This window comes from Acinonyx jubatus, chromosome C1 (assembly GCF_027475565.1).
Source record: "Acinonyx jubatus isolate Ajub_Pintada_27869175 chromosome C1, VMU_Ajub_asm_v1.0, whole genome shotgun sequence".
Classification (NCBI taxonomy): Eukaryota; Metazoa; Chordata; class Mammalia; order Carnivora; family Felidae; genus Acinonyx; species Acinonyx jubatus.
This window is the reverse complement of record NC_069381.1, coordinates 150,594,138-150,613,848: the sequence shown is the minus strand read 5'-3', so window position 1 is coordinate 150,613,848 and position 19,711 is coordinate 150,594,138. Positions and strand designations below refer to the sequence as shown.

Here is a 19,711-nt window from a genome sequence, read left to right as displayed (position 1 = left end):
GTCGGACGCTTAACCGACTGCGCCACCCAGGTGCCCCTAAAGTGAATTTAAAGATATATTTTGTATTTATTATAAGATGTAATTATCTCTATTCATTGATAGCTACACTATTATAGGAGAACTGGGTACCACATTTTCAGAAGGAACTGACAAGCTCAACACACCCAGCAGAGACTGTCATGATGGAAAAGGGTCTGGAAAATGATCACTGACCCTGTTGAAGAAACTGAAGTTTAGTGTGAAGAAAACAAATTCAGGGAAATATAATGCCTATCCTCATATATTTTAGTGACGAGTATATGGCAAATCTTCCACATTGCTTCAGAAGAAAGTTCCCGGACCTACGAGAAGACATTAAAAAAGGGATGTTTTTAGTTTGAGATAAGGATAAATCTTCTAAACATTAAAGAAGTTCAAAATATCTGTCTTGTGAAATCATTGAACCAGATTGTCTACTAAAATACCTTTCAATCTCTTAACAGCTAAAGTTTCTCTGAATTTTCAAAACTGATAAGTGTGGCGTCAATTATTTCCAATGCAAAGAATTTAGTTTATTTATTGTTCTTTGCTCTTACATCTCCAATTGATTTGACCAACATAAATACCACTTACAAATTATCTTTAAAGAATTTGCTATCTCACAAATTATGTCTCACAATCATATTTGAATTAGATTGATTTTTCAATGACTGGCTTGTAGCTCTCTGTTTACTCTTTTTACCTCCGAAGTAGAGGTATTCTTTTATTTTATTTATGGGCTGTAATGTCATACAGCGGAAGGGGGGAACATAAATATCAATAATCCACTTTCCCAAATGAATATAATGAGAATTTTAGAAACTGTATGCCATTTGTATTTTGAGTGGAGAAGTTACTCTATTTCGGTTACCAGTAAGATTAAATGGACAGGAAGTGTCAGAAAACAGATTAGATGGGAATTATCTTAGGTTCAAAACAGAGTATTAGAAATGAAATTAAGTAAAGAAGACCAAAGATGAAGAATGTAGAAATAAAAATTGTAGATAAAAATGGATGCATACTGATGTTATTCATAGAAGAAAACTGAAAAGTATTGACATTATTTTCCAATATCTGACCATCTTAGAGAGTCAGAATTTTGAAGGTTTGACATTAGTACTATAAATTATAGGATGACCATGAATAAGTGAATAAGTATCTCTGAACATTCTCTTTATGTAAGGTGATGGAAAGGAAGTAACCCAGGGCGCTCTGGTGGCTCACAAATAATTATTGCAAATTATTTTATCAAGAAAATGTATATGTCCTACCTTCTAATAATAATTTTGTGCAGAGAGTCACTTTCATTTTTAAAAAAGAAAGAAAAATCTAGGCTTTTCTACAAGTGCTTCATTTTACACTGTCATGTTGGTTTGGCTATTTGTCAGAGAATCTTTTGAGACATTATATCTCATATCAGAACTGTCTTGGAGAATAATTGTTTGCTTTGGGGTCTTATAGCAGTAATTCTAAAATCTCTGGAGGCAAGGTTATTTACAGAATAAGGTGAGAAAATTTGGGACATCGCTAAAAACAAAGACAGTGTCTTCACATAAGTTTTTGCAAACACATCTAATATTTGTTATAAAATATATAGTCAATCAACATCAAGAGCTGCCACCAAAATTTGTACTTCTTGAGAGCTAATTGCAGTGAGAAATAACAGAATACCTACAACAATAATGTCTGGAAGGTACTGCACTTTTAACTTCACATATACCTTGAAATCAGAATAGAAGCTAAAATGGCATCCTTAATATAGCACCTGACACAAAATCAAGTACTCCTCTGATACTCGGTAAATGTTTGTTGAATGAAGGCCTTAATTGATCAATCATACCAAGAGTCAATAAATGGATCAATGTGAGAACAATAACAAGCAAATGTTATAATTACTTGGGAACGATAAACAGAGGGCTTGAAATTTTTCATTTGATGGTCATAAATATACATTATTGTGCTCTTTTTGGCAGCACATATACTAAAAACGAAATGTATATTATTATCACCAGTAAAAAATGTATATTTTACCCTCAATAAAAAGCCATGACCAAAGAAGGTCATTATCATTCAAAGAAGCCACTATTACCATTAGATGTTCATCTCAGTTTGAGACCATCAGAAAAAGTTTTAAAGCAAAAGAAAGTCATCAGAAAATGTTTTAAAGCAAAATGAAATTGAAGATATGTTCCGGTAGTGTTATTGATAATTAAATTACACAAATATCAATTATCATAAAGAAGACTTATGATGAGGTTTAAAAACAAAACAAAACAAAAAAGTCTGTCCAGTTTTGCCATATTTCAGTCCCCTTTAAACCCTATGTAACAATAGGCTGCCTCTCTGGTAGAAGCAGATCTTCTACTTAGTGAAAATCAATAGAATGTAAAGCACTGTATGTATCACAGAGAAACTGGTTCTTTAACTGCTGACATTGGCCTTATAAGGGTAACATATATTTTATCAACTATTGGGGCGCCTGGGTGGCTTGGTCGGTTAAGCGTCCGACTTGGGCTCAGGTTATGATCTCACGGTCCGTGAGTTCGAGCCCCGCGTCGGGCTCTTTGCTGACAGCCCAGAGCCTGGAGCCTGTTTCAGATTCTGTGTCTCCCTCTCTCTCTGCCCCTCCCCTGTTCATGCTCTGTCTCTCTCTGTCTCAAAAATAAATAAACGTTTAAAAAAAATTATTTCATCAACTATTTTAAAAAATAATTAGAAATGAATTAGGAATTTTGAATTCCTTTTTTTGAATTTTGGGTTTGGTTCCACCCTGTCCCTACCCAAGTAAAGTCCCTAGACTTTCATTGCAAATTAACTAAACAGAGCTCTGAAAGACAAAAGATACACAAAGTACAATCTCTTCATATAAGCTTCTGCACTTCCTAATGCAGGTGCAACCACCTATTCTACAAGATACTTATTAATGAATGTAGAAGAGCCGGATAAAGTGATGAGAGTTTAATTTATTTTGGAAGTAATGGTTTGTACAGTAATTATCGAAAAGCAGCCACTTGTCAAATGGAATCAGTAACAAGTGCAGTTGGGAGAGGTTTTCTGGTACACAGGCATTGTGAAATGTTTTACTTTGCGATGAGAATAGACTCCCTGACAATAGTTTATTTTGCTTGCAAAAAAAAAAATCTGAAGCCAATTAGATTCGAGAAACTGTACATACTAGCACGTTTGTAAAGATTAATTTTATTCTCATCTGTTTCTCTTTGCTTATGACAAAATACATAGAAGTTCTCAATGATAGATAGACAATATTAACATTTTAACTTTATTCAATGTTCCATTCACCCTTATCCTTTCAGGAGTTGACCTTGGTCTGGAAATGCTGACTCAGGTCTGTAGGCGGGAAAGACGGTCATAGAGTCTATGGGGTATTTTCAGGGAGACAGCATTTTGGGGAATAACCCAATAAAAACTCAAGCAGATTATCAAGGAATAAATAATGTCTCAGAGTGAGAAGCATTCCAAAGAGATCCTGGGGATAAGAAATGAAGAAGGTTGTAATCCAGAAAAGAATAGCCTTGGAATAGTTGCTGGCTAATTAGGATGCTGGGCATTTTACATGGGTAATTATGATCCCGGGTTTGACAAAGAAAGTGCAGATAAAGAGATCAGTGAAAGATATACCCTGAAGTAGATTTTTAGCTTTTAGGAAAAAGACCAAACAAAAAATAATACTTTATGTTTTCTTCAGAAAATGAAACAAAAAGAATGATTCTGGCTAATAATTGTTTGGGCTTCCATGAATATACTACTTTTGATCATTCTTCAGGTTTCACTGAGCTCTACATTTTTTTGTCACATAAACCAGACTGAAATGGCCAATGGGCAGTTAGGGAATGAACCAGTGGCTTAGTCAAACCAGTCAATTCTTCCATCTTAAAAATTAATATGAATTACTTCATTGTCATCTTGTCTATGACAAGCTAATATTCGAGTTAACATTGTCTAAGAAATTTATAGGAACAGATCATAAACAGAAGATCTGATATAACCACACCTAGCTCTGACTGTTAACACATCTAAATTGATAAGATATGAAATTCTAGTTATTATATGGTTATTATTAGGGGATATTTGGAACTCCCTGGAAAATAGCATTTTTAAGTCATTTTTTGAATAGCAGTTATAACTTCCATATCTGACAAGCACAGAATAACAGGGACCTTCTTATCTGAATAAAATAATTGGGCAAATATATAAAACAATAGTTTTCACTAAGGACAGTGGTCACTGAGACAGGAAACAAAGGTGAACCATAACATTACCTTAGTTTGCTGCCTTGAAAAAATTTCCAGGCCTGGAACAGAAAGAAAGAACTTAGGTGGAGTCTAGCAGACTCCTTAAGTTGAGAGAGACTAAAGCAGTTAGAGTTTGTAGGACAGAATAATAGAAGAGAAGTACACAGAAGAATTCTTGGAGATCTGTACACTGTCTCCTTTGAGTTTCCAGCAGAATGCTGAATGGTTAAATGCATGGGAGGAAACTACCTAAGGATAGGGGGGAAATACCTGAAAAAAATTTAGGTAAAACAGTACCTATAGGTCTGGAATTAGTACCTACTCCCTCCAGCAGACTGAAACACCTTCTAATTCAGGAAGAATTGGTTTAAGAATTTAGAAAGATCTTACCTCACCAGGGGGGAATAATTAACCTCTGACTGCACACTGCTCTGGCCCCACCTAACAAATAATAAAAAGCAAACTGATCAGTTTTCAAGTAAATAAACTGCACAGCAGAACAAAGGCCAAGAGTAATTATGTACAAAAACATTCAACATCCAAATAGATGAAATCATCAATGTTTAGCATCCAATAGAGTATTACCAGGCACAAAAAGGAGAATAAGACCATGATGGAAAGAAAAAGCAATAAATCAAAAATAGACCCGAGACTGATGCAGATGTTTGATTTCTCCACAAGAATATTAAAGTAGTTATTATGACAGTGCTTCATGTTTAAAAAGTTAAGAAGAAATGGAGCATTTTAAGAAGATACAAGTGAAACTTTGAGACATCAAAATTGCAATGTCTAAGGTAAAAAAAACAAACACTGGGTAGGATTAATGGCGTATAGACATTGTTTAAGCAAGTGATCCTAAAAATCTAGTAATAGCGCATTTGTCATAATGAGCACTGGGTGTTGTATGGAAGTGTTGAATCACTGTACTGTACATCTAAAACTAACATTACACTGTATGTTAACTAATTGGAATTTGAATAAAAAAAAGAAATCAATTAAAAAAAGAAACTATTTACAATTAAACAGAGAAAACTTTTAAAGAAGTTCTAAAGCTGGAAAGAGTGTCAGTGAGCTTAATATGGAGTCTAATTTCAAGTAGCTTAAAATGGAGTCTCTTAAACAAGAGGAGTGACAAATGGGAAAAAAATTTCAAGAAATAATGGAGGAAAAATTTGGAAACTCGCTGAAAACTGTATAATCTCAGATGGAAGGACCTTAATAAATCCCAAGCAGAAGCTATACAAAGATATTACACTAAGGCACACAATAACTCACTCAAAACTGGTACCAATGAAAAATCTTGTAGCAATCACAGGAAAGAAGACATTATATACCCAGGAAAAAGTTGAGGATGAGATCAGATACTTCATAAGCAAGAGCATAGTCTTTAAATCAATGAAAGAAAAGAAATTGTCAACCTAGTATCCTATATCTAGCAAAAACACCTTTCAAGAATGAACATGTAATAAAGACTTTTTCAGGAATGATGGTTAAGGAATTCATCTCAAGAAGATATGCACTACAAGAAATGTTTAAAAAAAGTCTTCAGTCAGAAAGAAAATTACTCCATATAGAAATATGGATCTACACAAAGGAATAAGGAGTACTGTGTAAATACATTAAGATTATTTTTATATTATCTTTTAATAAAAATATTCATAATTATAGTTAAAGTCTTAATATTTCTTTACATAATAATTGGATTTTTAAACAAAACAATAACAATGTGGTGTAGAGTTTGTAACATATGTAATAGTAAGATGTATGCAAAAAATACATAGGAGCACCTGGGTAGCTCAGGCATTAAGAGTCTGACTCTTGATTTTGGCTCAAGTCATGATCTCAGAGTTTCATGAGATTGAGCCCTGTGTTGGGCTCTGCACTGACAGTGTGGGGCCTGCTTGAGATTCTCTCTCTCTCTCTGCCCCTCCCCTACTTGCACTCTCTCTGTCTCTCTATAAATAAATAAACTTAAAAAAAAGAAAAATATAACCATTAATATTAAAGGAAGGAAGTTAAAGTATACTATAGTAATGATTTTATCCTATATGTGAAGTGATACAATACCCTTTGAAAATAAAACTGTGGTAAGTTGAAGAAGTATAACAAAATCTAAGACAATTGCTAAAATAACTAAACAAAGAGTTATAGTTAAAAAACCAACAAAGGAGAAAGAATGGAAGAATACCAACCCACAAAAGGCAGAAAAGAGAAAAAAAGGAAGGCTAAATGGGACAAATAAAAAGAAAATAACAAAATAATAATGAAACTCTGTCTCAGTGAAAATCAGTGAGAGAACAGAAACCAAAAAACCATAAAGAAAACCAGTGGGAACAAAAGTTATTTCTTTGAAAATATTAACAAAATTGACAAATCCCTAGCTAGACTAATCAGACCAATCAGGAAGTAAAAAAGATAAAACACAAATTATGGATACCAGAATTGAGAGAAATAATATGACTAAGTATTTTGTATACATTAAAAGGCTATAAGGCAATACCATTAAAAATCTCCTGCCAAATAAATCTCATGCCAATAAATCTGACAACTTAGATAAAATGAAGAAATTTTTTGAATGAAATAAATTATAAAACTCATTCAAGAAGAAATAAATAACATCAATTGGCCTCTATCTATTAAAGGGAATGTATTTGTAGTTAAAAACTTCCTGTAAAGCAAACTCCAGGCCCTGATGGCTGGTGAATTCTACTGAATAGTTAAGGAATAAATAATACCAGTTTTACACAAACTATTCCAGAAAAAAAAAAAAAGAATATGCACAACTCATGCTATAAGACCATCATTACCCTGATACAAAAACATTATAGGACAAACGCATCAAAAGAAAAGAAAATTCCAGATCAGCATACCTTATAAACTTAATTTACAATATATGCAATGCAGAACCATATACAAGAGGGAAAAGTTCTTTTAAAATTTAGCAAATGGAGGGATGCCTGGGTGACTCAGTGGGTTAAATATTTGACCTCAGCTCAGGTCATGATCTCCTGGCTTGTGAGTTCGAGCCCTGCATTGGTCTCTGGGCTGACAGCTCAGAACCTGGAGCCTGCTTCGGATTCTGTGTCTCCCTGTTTCTCTGTCCCTCCCCTGCTTGCGCTCTGTCTCTCTCTCTTTCAAAAATAAATAAACATTAATTTTTTTAAATAAAATAAAGTTTAGCAAATGGAATCCAACAATATATCAACATGATAATATATTATAACCAAATCAGATTTATTGCAAGAATGCACATTTTATAATATCAATCAATGTAGTTCATCATATTAACAAACTAAAAAACAAACAAAACAAAGTAAAACAAATATTGTATGACCATCTTAATAAATATGGAAAACACATCTGACTTAAAATCTGACATTCATTTCTGATACAATCTTTTAACAATCTAAGTTTAGAAGAGAAAAACCTACAGGTAATAGTATACTTAATAGAGAAAGACTGAATGCTTTTCTTTAAGATAAAGAACAGACAAGAATGTTCTCCAACATTTTACTTGAGTTTCTATCCAGTGATATCAAGCAAGAAAAATGAATTATAGGCTTCCAGATTGGGGTGAAAGAAATAAAATTTTCTTTAGGCAACAGAATCATCTGGGTAGATAATTCATTGAAACTAAAAATGAAAACAAAGTATGAGAACTATTGAGTGAGTTTAGTAAGATTACAGAATGTAAGAGCAAAAATAAAATTACATCTCTATATACTAGCAAAGAATCAATGGAAATCAAAATTTTACAAACACAATGTCATTAACCAAAGCATCAAAAATATGAAATAGCAAAAAATCTGATTGAAGATGTTTGATCCAACAAAAGTTGTTGGACTGTACTATCTAAAGTAGAGACATAATATAAAGCTATTAACCAAGATAATATCTTGATAGTGTATATTGGCATAAACAGAGATATTGGTCAGTGGAATAGAATAAAGTGTCCAGAAATATACTAATACATACATGGAGAACTGAATTTTGACAATAGTTCAAAAATAAGTCAGTAGAAAAGCCATAGTCTTTTCCAAAACCAGTGCTAGAAAAATTGCATATCCATGTTTAGAAAAATAATTTCAACCTATATTTCACAAAATATATAAAAATTAACTCTACACAGATCTAACTGTAAAATCTAAAATGACAAAGATGTAAAAGACAACATAGGAATAAATCTTGTGTCTTTAGAGTTAGCTAAAGATGCCTTAAAATGACACCAAAAACAAAGTCGATACCTGAAAATGTTGAAAAATTAGACTTTATTAAACTTTAAGAATTTTTTAATTTTAAAATTCATTCACTAAAATTTTTAAACACATTAAAATTTAGCATCTTATTTTTGAAGATATTAAGAGAATGGAACCACAGGGGCGCCTGGGTGGCTTGGTTGGTTAAGCGTCCGACTTCGGCTCAGGTCATGATCTCACGGTCCGTGAGTTCGAGCCCCGCGCCGGGCTCTGTGCTGACAGCTCAGAGCCTGGAGCCTGTTTCAGATTCTGTGTCTCCCTCTCTCTCTGCCCCTCCCCTGTTCATTCTCTGTCTCTCTGTGTCTCAAAAATAAATAAATGTTAAAAAAAAATTAAAAAAAAAAAGAGAATGGAACCACAGAGAAACCACAAACTGAAAGAAAAGAGTGGCAAATTATGTACATGACCAAGGACTCATATCTAAAATAAAGATCTCTCAAAATTCAATAATATATCTAACTGAATAATACTAATAACTAAACACAATACCTAATTTTAAAAGTAGGCAAAATATTTGAAAAGATGTTTCGCCAAGGAAGATACATCGATAGCAAATAAAACATGAAACAGTCGCTCAATGTCATCAGTCATTAAGGAAATGCAAATTAAAAACTACAATGATAAGCCTCCGTACGCTAGTGAAAATAGCTAAATTTTAAAAACCTGACCATATCAAGGGTTGTCAAGATGTAGAGCAACTGGAACTCTCACTTGTGGTACAACCACTTTGAAAATAGGTTGGCAGTTTCTTAAAGAAAACAAACATATACCTATTACCCCATAAGACTGGGACGTTCCACTCCTAGTTTTGGATCCTAGAGACTGGGAAAGTGTATGCCCATACAAAAACATGCATCCAAACCTTTTTCTGGGATGGCTTAAACTGAAAAAAAAAATGTCCATCAATAGATGAATGGATAAAATAATTGTGGTATATTCAAACACTAGAACACTACTCTACAGTAAACAAGAAAGATCTATCGATATATGCAACATGTTTCACTGTCAAAATAATTATGCTGAGTGAAAGAAGCCAGACTGCTAAGAGTTTATACTGTATGATTCTGTTTATATAAAACTTTAGAAAATACAAACCAATCTATAACAGCAGAAATCAGATCATTGGTTTGTTAAGGACAGTTTGGGGGGCAGTAGAAGTGGGGAAGAGATGGACGGAATTACAAAGGGTCAGGAGGAAACCTTCAGAGGTCATCATGTTCCCTTGTCTTGATTGGGGAGATGGCTTCATGTGAGTACACACATGTCAAAGCTTATCAAATTTTACACTTTAAATGTATGTAGTTTATTGTATGCCAATTATACCTCAATAAAAATTTTTTTAAGGAAGTAGCTGTTGGTAAATCACTGCTATACCTTCTGTAATTTGGAAAATCTTCTATTTGGGTATGTAATGCTAGTCATAGGCTACTGATGACTGTCTGATTTCATCCTTCATACTCGTCAAAATTTAACTTGCACTTGAATTTGGCCTCTGTCTTCATGCCTGTTCTTTAACTTTTCCCAGAAAATTGTCTATGCCAGGAAGATTGTCACAGTCTGGTCTTCCAGTCATAACTCCCCTTCAGGCAATTTAACTGTTAATATCTTTCCTTTATTTCCTTCTTATGGATAAAGACAGTTTATATCACCCTCTGTGACTCAGCTTACCAGTCTCTCAGGTTATATATCATTTTCAATCCATGTTAAATAAAGCATACATATATCCAAGCTCAATGGAGAAAACACACAGGAAATTAAAGTTTAATAATGCTCACTAAACATTAAGATCCTAGAAAGGTCTGCCACTAACTTGGTTATAAAATATTGAATATTACTTGTCTTACAATATGACTAAAGCCAATCTCTTCAGACTACATTTATCTACTTTCTTCTAGTGGCCCTGGTTCAGAAGCATTCCCAGTGGAGAGATAGTAATTTGTCTCCTGGTCCACATTTATAAGGGCTTCTGAGATTTCTATTCATCCTACTGAAAGTCAAAGGAGAAATAGCAACTCCCTTAATCCATAACAGAAGCATTGATGTTTTAAAAATTATTTCCTCCAAACTTAAAAATATATATTTCTTTCTTCCCTTAGGAAACTTAGATCTTAAATTGGTCAATAGCCTGATGAGTTGCCTTGTTTTAAATTCCTTATTTTGTGTTACTTTTCTTTTCATAGATTTTAAAACGCTAAATGAGTTCACTGGAACATGGACCATTAAATGTAGCTAAGAATGTTTGGTTAGATAGTACTTGGATTTTATGTAACATTTTTCTAATTTCTTTATATCAGGTTTTAGTTAAATTGTAAGATTGGGAAGAATTAGTTATAATCCCACAAATTCATATATCTTAAAATTGGAGTATTAAAGATTACCTCGTTCAATTGAATTATTTGCTCGTTACTTAAGCTGGGTTTCAGTTTCTCCCTATCAATAATAATAACCCCCGCTTGCTAAAACTTAATGTGTGGCCAATGATGTGCTAATGCTCTTCCAATATTCTTATATTTAATCCTATAAGAATATAGTGAGGTTGGTCTTACTATCCATGCTGTGCAGATTAAGAAACTGGTAACCAGGGAGTTAGAGATGCTTCTCAGAATTTTGCAACCAGTAAGGGACAGACTTGAGAATCAAGCCCAGGTCCATGTGATGATACACTCTGTGCTCTTAACCACAGTACCATATTGTATGCCAAAAAAATAAGGGGAGTATGAAAATCGAATGAGATAAAAGATGAAACTGGATAGTTCATAGCCTAGGAGACGAACGCTCAGGAAATGATAGCTCTCTAATGCTGTATGAGCATCTCGCAACAGGTGGTCAATTTATCCTCCATTGGAATTCTTATGGTGACAGAAGGTTGACGATTTCACATTCTGCTCCATTTCTGGATAATTCTAACTCCTAGAAGATGCTTTCTTATACCGAGCTGAAAACTGTTCCCCTATAGCTATCACCTCTTTGACCTATTTCTGCCCTCCAGTTGGAATATTGATTGCAATTTCATTAAATTTAGAGCTTAATTTAGGGAGAATTGGCATCCTTACAATATCGAGTCTTCCTATCCAAGAATAATTTGAAGCTCTGATTAATTCAAGTTTTCCTCCAAGATGTCCTGCGCAGGTGATCTTGAATAGCATATACCTTTTGGTGGTTCTGTGGCATGATGGAAAAAGGGTGACTTTCATTTCAAAACAATTCAAGTTTAAATTCTGGATTCGTCTTTCATCGAATAAGGATTTGACTTGGCTGCGTCAGTTTCTTAACTGATGAGACGGAAATAAAATCATCTACCTCACATGGTTGTCGTATGTAAAAATGTCTTGCACAGTGTCTGGAACATAATTGATATTCATCAACGTTAGCTACTATAATTAATATTGATCACCCTGCCTATTTTCTAACATTTTCAGAAAAGACTCGACGCACTCTTTTGGAAATCTATGCTAATATGTCATAGCCTTCTTTCACTGTCAAAACATTCTTCTCAAAGTAATGATAATAGCATGAGTATTTTGCATTGTCATAGTTTTCTTCCAGAAAATAACTGTATATATAGACTAAGGCTGCACAAGCTCAGGATCTTGAAACAGACACAGCTGGGCTTTAACACTGACATGTCCATTCACTAGCTGTGTAACTTTGGGCAAGTATTATTACTTGTTTAGGCTTCGTTTCCTTGTCTGTTAAAAAAAGGGAAGGGCGATGGTATCTACCCATAGAGTTGCATCAAGTATTAAATGAGATGGACACATGTTAATTCTCCCTGCTGTAAGTATTAAATGAGATAATGTATATTCATGTAATCAAGGTAATTAATATTTAATGTATTTTAAATACATTTTAATGTATCAGCACACAGCCGCTGATACGTTACCACCACTATTGTCATTGTTATTCCTCAGGCCAAGCCAGATTTGTAATAAGACACATAAAACAGATTTGTGGAACCTGCGTAACGGTGGCTTGCTCCCTTGATACAGACTGCTCACTGGCACAGGCTGCTAATCCCCACAATGAAGTTCCTTAACAGGACTGTCACTTGCTTTATTCATGCATTCCAAAAGACATGTGTTTTCTGTCTACAAGTCAGGACTGGAAGAATGCAGAGCCAGCTAGAAACACTTCAAGAATTTCATTTTTCCAGCAACAGAAGGGTGTTACTTTCCAGGAGGAGTCTAAGCAAAAATCATGAAACAGGTGACCTCTCAATCCCATCTTCTTTGTCCCTTCATGCTTATTTTATTGTCTCTCATTTGTCCCATCTTGCATCTCTGTACTCATAGCTCATGTGTCTGAAGACTGTACTATTTGCCGCCTTTCCTTTTTTAAACTGATGATTTGATAAACTACTTACTACTCATCAAGATGTCTGTAAAAATAGCCGTTTGCATTTAAAAAGATGCGGAGAGGGCACCGGGGTGACTCAGTTGGTTTAAGCGTCCGACTCTTGGTTTTGGCTCAGGTCATGATCTCATGGTTCATGAGTTCGAGCCCCACATCAGGCTCTTTGCTGACAACAAGGAGCCTGCTTGGGATTCTCTCTCTCTCTGACCCTCCTCTGTTCACGCTATCTTTCAAAATAAATAAATACAACTTAAAAAAAAAAAAAGAGTGAGGAGAGGAGCACCTGGGTGGTTCAGTTGGTTAAGTGATCCACTTTGGCTCAGGTCATGATTTCACAGTTCGTTGGTTCAAGCCCCATGTAGGGCTCTGCACTGACAGCATCAGAGCCTGGAGCCTGCTTCAGATTCTGTGTCTCCCTCTCTCTCTGCCCCACTCCCACACTGTGTGTGTGTGTGTGTGTGTCTCAGAAATAAACATTAAAAATAAAAAAACAATTAATGTTTATTTATTTTTGAGAGAGAGAGAGAGAGAGAGAGCATGAGTGGAGGAACGGCAGAGAAAGAAGGAGACACAGAACCCAAAGCAGGCTTCAGGGTCTGAGCTATCAGCACAGAGCCCGATGCGGGGCTCAAACTCAGGAACCATATGATCATGACCTGAGACAAAGTCGGACGCTTAACCCACTGAGCCACCCAGATGATCCAAAATTTTTTTAACAAAATAAATAAGCAAAAATAAAAAGATGAAGAGAAACAAGGGTAGTGCTTAGTCAAAGTGTTGGGCCTACAGTCTGAACATTTTAGATGTTTCAATAATAAACACTATTTCATATAAATAGCCTTTTTATCTTATCCCTTAGGCTAGTTCTGGACATAGTCCTAACTCAACCATTTACATCTTCCTGCAATTCCCACACGCTATTCAAGCAGAATGTAAAAATGCAGATGTTTCATACCACATAAGTAGAATTATATACTTTTAGCAAATGTGTGCCCAGATGACGTTCCTTTACCTTTCTGCTCAGTGAACACTCTCCCTACTGTGAAGGGAAATTTCAACTGATTGTATTCGTCATCAAGTGTAAACCTTTGTAAAGTAAGAACAAATTGGTTATTATTTTATTTTTTATGTATGAGAGAAACCTTTTTAAAAATCATTGTAGCTAAATTAACTGGTTAATTACAGTTATGCAAAGCTATTTATCAGAGCTACAATTTCCTGTTTCCAGTTGCGGGCTGTTTGTTCCTTATTAGAGTTGATCTGAATATTAGAATGAGCTTGCAGACTTATTTCTCCTTGTGATAAAGGAAATGTTCTAGGATTTAGAACACAATGAAGTATACATAGCCGAGTAACCAGAATATAATTAGTGCTTTTTGTGTCTTTATTTTAGTCATGATTAAAAGTCTAAACCAGTACTTACTTGTTAAAGCTGGTTGCAAAAGTCTTCTCAGATTCCATATTTACTAAAACAACTTACTGACTGGGGGAAACCCCAATGTTTCTTGATTGAGGAAGAGTGCACAAAAAAGGTGGGTTTTTGGTTAGTTTTTAACACTTACTCTCAAGGAAATAAATAGAATAGGCTGGGCTATTGAAAGGAAGTCAGTAGTTCTAATGATAAGTTATTCTGTGATTGTTCCTGTGTTATTTTATAAATTATGAATTTAACTCAAGAGAATCAAAGTTGAAAGTTCCTCCTTTTTCTCAGCACAAAAGAGAGGCCATCATTCATCTAGTATTGTAACTCTTCCCCAGCTGGATCTTGACCCTAAATCTTAACTTATTTTTAATTTGAATAAAAAAAAAACTCTGGGTCTAACCCTGTCCTTTTATGTACGTAATGAATTATCTACTAGTTAAAAGGACAAGTAAAGATTTTTGATCAAAATATATTACAAAACACCTCATTTTTATATTTCATACATCTTGCTACCACCAAAATTTGCACATTCTAGATATTTAAAGTTATTTTATATTCTAATGTGCTGACTAATGCCTGCTTGGAGAAACTACAAAAACAAGCAATTGTACTTCAGAAAATAGTTCACAATACAGTCTTATTTAAAAAGGGAATATGGGGCGCCTGGGTGGCGCAGTCGGTTAAGCGACCGACTTCAGCCAGGTCACGATCTCGCGGTCCGTGAGTTGGAGCCCCGTGTCGGGCTCTGGGCTGATGGCTCAGAGCCTGGAGCCTGTTTCCGATTCTGTGTCTCCCTCTCTCTCTGCCCCTCCCCCGTTCATGCTCTGTCTCTCTCTGTCCCCAAAAAAATAAATAAACGTTGAAAAAAAAATTTAAAAAAAATAATAAAAATAAAACGGGAATAAAACAGTTAAATCCTCAGAATTTAACTGGTACACACTTGAAAATACATCTATCATATATTTTTATAATTTCTTAATAGGTGAAATTTATCACTGAACAATTTTATGTGACCTTTGTGGATTTAGCAGATATTTTTCTCAATAAAAGTCTTGGTTTATATATCGACAAGATTTTTAGAGGTCCATGAAAAGGTTGCACTTACAAATAGCTAAATTTGAAGCAGGCTTTGAAATAAATACTGAGACAAAACTCATCAAGGGCTTGTCCATATGCATCGTGATGCTGTTACTGAGTCCAAAGGAAGTGAGGAGGAAGAGGTTATTAACTTCCTAGCAGGTTCTAGGCACTATGTCAGTAATTTATGAATAGTACTGCATTTATATTCAAATAATCTCTCACTAATTTATTATTAATACCATCTAACAGATGAGATTAAGACTCAGAAGTATGAAGTAACATGCCCAAATTCATGCAAGCAATTGGGTAAGTTTGTAGAAGTGGACAAAGCACATAGTATGGTCTGATTCCGATATTCCTGTTCATACTCCAAATTATATGCTTATTCAGCAAGCATATAATGAGTTCTTACCATGGATCGAGCTCTATGATATTCATCTATGGAGGGTTTTTTTTTTCTTTTCTTTTTAGTGATAGTAGAATTCCAATTACATACGAATGAATAAATACAAACATTATCTCACGCACATATGAAAGCCTACTACAAGAGCAGAAGAAATGATCAAAGATGTGACATTAACAATACAATTTTGGGACTTGGAAAATGGAGGCACTATGATAACTGGCTGATGCCTCAGCAATTTTCATTCATCTAAAAGACTAATTGTTAGGGATATTCTGGAAACTTGAGCTCTTCATTTCTGGGACATTTTTTCTTAGTATTTTTTTGACAATTTTTGACAATTCTTTGCCATTTTTTTCTGTTCTTTCTTTCTGGAATTCTAGATTCGTTAGACGATGGGATTCATAAAATTACTCTCTGATTATCTTGTTTTTGCTTTTGCTCAACTTTCTAAGACATTTTCTTAACTTTAGCTACAGGCCTTCTAATTGTCTTTTAAATTTTTTGGGTTTTTTTTTTCTGTTTTCTTGTTTGTTTGCTTGTTTGGTTTTTTTTTGGTATGTTAACACTGCTTTTTCATCTCTTTAACGTTTTTTTCTATCAATAATTTTCAAAAGCCTCTGCTGATTTTCTGAATATCCTTTTTGTAAAAAAATAATATTATGGTTTTTTTTAAATGAGTCCATTATTTTCTCTTATCTTTTTGAGGATATTACTATAGATTGCTATTTAACTGATTTATATACTTGTTTAATGCATCTATTGATTAATTAATGAGGTTGCTTCCTTCCCCACTACCCAATTCCATAGTTGGAAAGAGTATATTGACATGTCTGTCTATTTCATTTTTCATTATTACTTTCATGAAATATTATCAAGTTTCTCATTTCTTAAATTTTAAATTCACTGCTGTCTCTCACTATGTCTCCTTCCACTCCCCCCAAAAAGGCAGAGATAAATCTTTACATAATTAGAAGACTATCTTATTTTTTCTTCTCCATTCATAAAGAAGGCTCTTGCTTGACAGCAGATAAGTGAGAAAAAAATTTACAAGAAGTGATGACACAAATTTTCTGGGGGACTCAATGAATTCCTTCAGTCATAACAACCATGCACTGAACACTTGCTATGTGCCAGGCCGTGTACTGAATGCTTTGCAGTTATGATGTAATTTAATTCTGATTATAAACCAACAGTGCAGGATTATCATGGGGGATGAGGAAACTGAGGCATAGCTAGGCTTAATAAAATATGCAGTATCATCTGGGCAATAAATGTCAGAGCAGGGGTTCAATCTTATGCCTAAATCTCTAAACAACACTCTTATTAATCTGAAATGTAACAATGGCCTCTTCCTCTCACCAGAGAGTAAAAAGAAGCAAGGTTGAAGCTGTGTAGGCTCATCTCGCTTCTGTTCCTTAAAAACACTCAGGCCCTGAAAGGTAGGATTGGGAAAGAGAATAAAAAAGATGAAATGTTTTCTTTTTCAAATGGAACAAGGGTAATAATCAGAGGGACAATATAAGAGCTCATTAGCTCTTAATGAGAAACTCTGATTTATTGGTAATGAAGGTTGGCCTCAGTATGTCCAATGTCTTCTAATGTGCAAATGATACTGAAATGGCAATGAAACCTGGTCAAAAATTAAGTTAGAACAGACACAAACAGAGGCCTGCATACAAAGGAAAATTGGATATTATAAATGATGGTGCAAAACTAGAAAATAAAAGAAGACAACTTTGGAATGATTTAATGTACTATTTTCATGAAGGGTACCCCCAAAATGAACCAGTACATAGAAATTAGTGTTTATGTTACTTATTTTTTGCCTGTGCTAGGGTAATTGAAAAATTTTTTTAATGATATTCTTATGGAATTGGAAATATCACTAAAACTGAGGCCGAATAAATGCAGTACAATCAGAAAAACAGGAGAGAGAGGAGAGTAAAAAAACCGAGAGAGTATTTCATGTTAAGTGTCCAGTTTATAGAAACAAGATGAAAGTTAACAATTAACTATAAAACTTAAAATTATCTTTAGCTTATTTTGAGAAGGAAAAAGTTAATGGTAAGCCCAAAAATTATAATTCTAAAAGTCAGTTTATTATAACTCTAAAATCTTTCCAGGAGATTTAGGGTTTTGTCTCCACCCATATTTCAATAACACAGGATGAATCAATATTATTAACACTATTGGTAAATCAGACTAAGCGTTCAAAGAGGTCAGAAAATAGAACTAGAGAATTTCCAAACTCAAAAAGATAAAATAGTTCCTTTATTTTATATTTTCTGTAACAGAATAATGAGGGTTTTTTTCTATCAGTCAAATTTGTGTTTCATGATTCTGCCACTATTTATCTACATGGTTTAGTAAGTTATTTGAGTGTCTCTGATCCTCAATTTATCATCTGTAAAATAAGGTTAATAACATGTTCTTTATAGAATGTTTGGAGGAATTAAAGGAGATAATATGTGGGAAATATGCATTATCTGGCACGTAACAATAAATAAATTGTATCTATAATTAATATTCTGGAAGTTCATATTTTTATGTTTCCAGTTTTAATTATCTACTATACAATCTATAGAAGTCTTAATTCTAAATTTTGCCAAATATATCTATTTCTTATAAGTTTCTTTTCTTTCTTTTTTTTTTTTTACATATATGGAGGTAGGTAGATAGGTAGATAGGTAGGTAGATAGATGATAGATAGATAGATATTCACTTTATTTCACATTCCTCAAAGTTCATTTATGTATAATCATAGTGGTTTTCCTGGTAATTGAGAGATGTTTAAAATATCAATGTTTTGAGATATAACTTATTTTAAGCTATTTTCTTGTAGAATATAAGAAACAGCTATCTTTACAGTTATAAAGGAAAATGCTTGAAAGATAGGGTTTTGAAATTAAACAGAATACTGAACCCTCAACTAGGTCATCTGGTACCTAAATAGCTGGTACTCTGAGCAAGCTACCGAATCTAAGTATCAACTTTCTCATTTTCAAGATTAAAAAGTAGAATATCAGTTTTGCAAAATAGTTTGCAGATTAAGGAGATAAAGTGTGGCAGATGCCTAGAATGGGTCTGCTCACAGAGCAGACTCACACATAGAAAGCAGTAGCTGTGTCCTACAGCTCCTGCCAGTGTGGTGAGCATTCTGGTAGCCACATCTCGCTACTTAGAAATAGGACGGCAAGGGGCGCCTGGGCGGCTCAGTCGGTTGAGCATTCGACTTCAGCTCAGGTCATGATCTCAGGGCTTGCGAGTTTGAGCCCCACGTCAGGCTCTGTGCTGACAGCTCGGAGCCTGGAGCCTGCGTTGGAATCTGTGTCTCCCTCTCTTTCTGCCCCTCCCCCACTCATGCTCGCTCTCTCTCTCTCTCTCTTTCTCTCTCTCTCAAAAATAAATAAGCACTCAAAAAAGATTCTTTAAAGAAATAAGACGGCAAAAATTTTGAAGCCAAACTGATTAGAGGTGTCAAGTATTCCTCTGATACTAGCTTTGCAACTTTGAGCAACTTACTTAACCTTTCAGTGACTTAATATTCTCATATGTAAAAAAGAGGATAATAATGGTACCTACTCCATAAAATTATGCAGAGGATTCAATGAGTTAATACTAGCAAAACTCTTAAGATAGTACCTGGTATATTATAAACACGAAGAAGTAGTGTTTATAATCCAAGCTTTGTTTTATTCTAAAACATACTCATCCTTTTATGATGTTTAAAGTGTCCAGTTATGGGGCGCCTGGGTGGCTCAGTCAGTTAAGCGTCCGACTTCGGCTCAGGTCATGATCTCACGGTCCGTGAGTTTGAGCCCTGCATCGGGCTCTGTGCTGACAGCTCAGAGCCTGGAGCCTGTTTCAGATTCTGTGTCTCCCTCTCTCTCTGCCCCTCCCCTGTTCATGCTCTGTCTCTCTC

General features: G+C 34.5%; 1 long non-coding RNA gene across 2 annotated transcripts in view; it reads right to left on the bottom strand.

The window, feature by feature from the left end:
• Window positions 1-19,711, bottom strand: part of LOC128314048 (uncharacterized) — a 96,755-nt gene that overhangs the window by 21,786 nt on the left and 55,258 nt on the right. For both annotated transcript variants that reach the window (XR_008295396.1, XR_008295397.1), the window contains exon 7: window positions 4,662-4,712. This is a non-coding gene — a long non-coding RNA (uncharacterized LOC128314048). The remainder of the gene's footprint in view (window positions 1-4,661; window positions 4,713-19,711) is intronic.